This window comes from Uranotaenia lowii, chromosome 3 (genome assembly GCF_029784155.1).
Source record: "Uranotaenia lowii strain MFRU-FL chromosome 3, ASM2978415v1, whole genome shotgun sequence".
Taxonomy (NCBI): Eukaryota; Metazoa; Arthropoda; class Insecta; order Diptera; family Culicidae; genus Uranotaenia; species Uranotaenia lowii.
In genome coordinates, this window is record NC_073693.1 from 239,482,913 (window position 1) to 239,485,219 (window position 2,307).

Genomic DNA, 2,307 nt, shown 5'->3' on the forward strand with positions numbered 1-2,307 from the left:
ATTAAAATAGTTGATTGAGGCAGTTTAGTGTGTACCGCTTACGTTTGATGTTGAGTTAAATTGAACTCACGCAGAAAAAGGAAGGGGAGTCGAATTAACAAAACGTTTTGTTATTTGATTTTGTTTTAACTATGCACATTTGATGGGTAGTTTTCATATAAAATTCGATCCGAAACAAAATCCAAGATTTTTTAGTTTTTACAAAATAGTCTAAGCCAATACACTGTGTAAGGCGAGGAGGTGCCTTTTTATTTTAAAATATTTTTATTGTTGTTTTCAAGTTTAAAATTGGATTGCTTTTGAATCAAAAATTAGTTTTAATAGCCAAGCGTGTAGTTGATGACATGCAAAAAAGAAAAAAAATGACAAAATCGCATGAAATGCAACCAAGTTGTCGGAAGCGCAACCGTTTTCCCGGATCTCTCTGACCGGGATACCGTATACGAAATGGACGAGTACCAGGATTTGTCTCCCGGCTAGGTAAGTAAATATTTACCAAACAGCATTAAAAAACTTGCAAAATTTATTTAATTATAATGTCCTTTTAATGTTTATTTTCTTCGCATTGTGGTGCTTTGTTTAAGGGATTTGCTCAAACCGCCGGCTGATGGTGAGTTGCCCTAGAACATGAATATGTCCCCAGTTCCACACGAAGAAGCCGCGCGACGCCACCCCGAGGAAGAAAATTTTTTCTTCGCATCCCGTTTGATTCTCGGGGAAAAATTTTCGGTCATCCGCGCCCTGTACCTGGACCGTGTTCTGCTAGAGCTATAAAGTGAGTTTGATGTTTATATTCAACTGTCCGTCTAGTTCGAATAATCAGCCGGACATTTGTGTGCTGCCCAAGAGTTCTAAAAGCCCAATATAATATAACTAACTTCACTTTTTCTTCCCCCTACCTGGGGGACATTTCAGATGGCAGGAGGAGCAGTCGAGATAGCAATCAACTTCCGGGCCGATGAAGCTGATACATAAAGCAGCCTGGTGCTTCGATTGCTGGTTGCGGCTTTGGTTAGTTGCTGCTGCTGGAAGAGCTGTCCCGCGGAAACCAAACAAAAATTAAAAAAAATGGTGAAATAATATGATATTAATAAAAACTGAGTTCAATTCATGTGTTTTATTCATGAATGGAAAAAATCCATGAAAAGTCCAAACAAAAGTATTAAAATCCATTGTTTTTCTTTTTATTTTGATTAAAAAAAATAAATAGCTGCAATTCAAAAACGTTTTGTTATTTTGAACCAATCAAAATTCTTTAAAATTAAACCAGTTTTTTTAAATTTTTTTTCATAAAAATATTGTTGTTTTGACAAGAAATGCGGTTCATTTTTAAAAAGGGCCTATATTATTTTGATATAAACTTTTGGTTTAATTTCATTTACACTTTCTTATAAAATTAATCGAATTTATATTTGTGCTTTTTCCCAACCAAAATTTTTATTATTTTCTTCCAAAATTTTATTATTCCTAAAATAAATTTTTCTGCGTGCTGTTATTGAAATTATATACAACTTGTTACGATAGATTTAAAATTCATAAATAGTTTATTGCTAAAAACTGTATAGAATGCTGTAAAATGATGTGGATCGGGACAGATTAAGGCCCGTTTTTAAAAAATCAATTCAGCTTTTTCAGCCAAGCATTTCCGTGTATTTTACTGTCAAAACTCAAGCAAAGAAATAAGAAAGTAGAAAAGAAATTTTACAAGGTATCAACTTCAATGTTTCATGGTAATTTTGCTTGTTCAAAGTTGCGTCCAGAATTTTTTATCCGAAAAAAAAACTTCATTTTTATCTCACTTCTTTTGACATTTACGCTATGAAGATCAAAATTGGCCACTTTGAGTTGTATATTGTTTGAAAGGCGATACTTTTCTGAATGCAAAACAGTAAAATATGTAACCAAACTCGTCCGAACTCAGGAGATATGACCAGTTAAAAAGGACTATTTTTGTTAAGTATTTTTAAGATATCTCATTTAAACTATAAACTTTTTATACAGTATATTCAGCAAAAGTGTACAACTTTTCTGCCTTCAAAACTCTCTAGAACATATTTTTTATGATTAATCACGCGCAAAAAAAGTTATGTTGAAAAAACTGATAATTGATCTTAATTTTTTTAAAATTGTCATAACTTTGAAACGATTAATGTTACAGCTATAACTTCTTTAGCAATGTTGCTAGAATTGGTACAAGCTAAAAACTTTTCTCAGACAATGTAGTTCTAAAATGGATAGTAAAAAAGTTAGTTTTTCTAACTCACTACTAGGTGGATTAATCAAGGAGAAGGATGGCAGCACTGCCGT

At 32.6% G+C, this 2,307-nt stretch overlaps 1 long non-coding RNA gene across 1 annotated transcript; it reads left to right on the forward strand.

The window, feature by feature from the left end:
- Positions 1–573: 573 nt before the first annotated feature.
- LOC129758439 (uncharacterized) lies at positions 574–1,107 on the forward strand. The gene is made up of 2 exons (XR_008739984.1): positions 574–775; positions 916–1,107. It is a non-coding gene; the product is annotated as an uncharacterized LOC129758439 (long non-coding RNA).
- Positions 1,108–2,307: the final 1,200 nt, after the last annotated feature.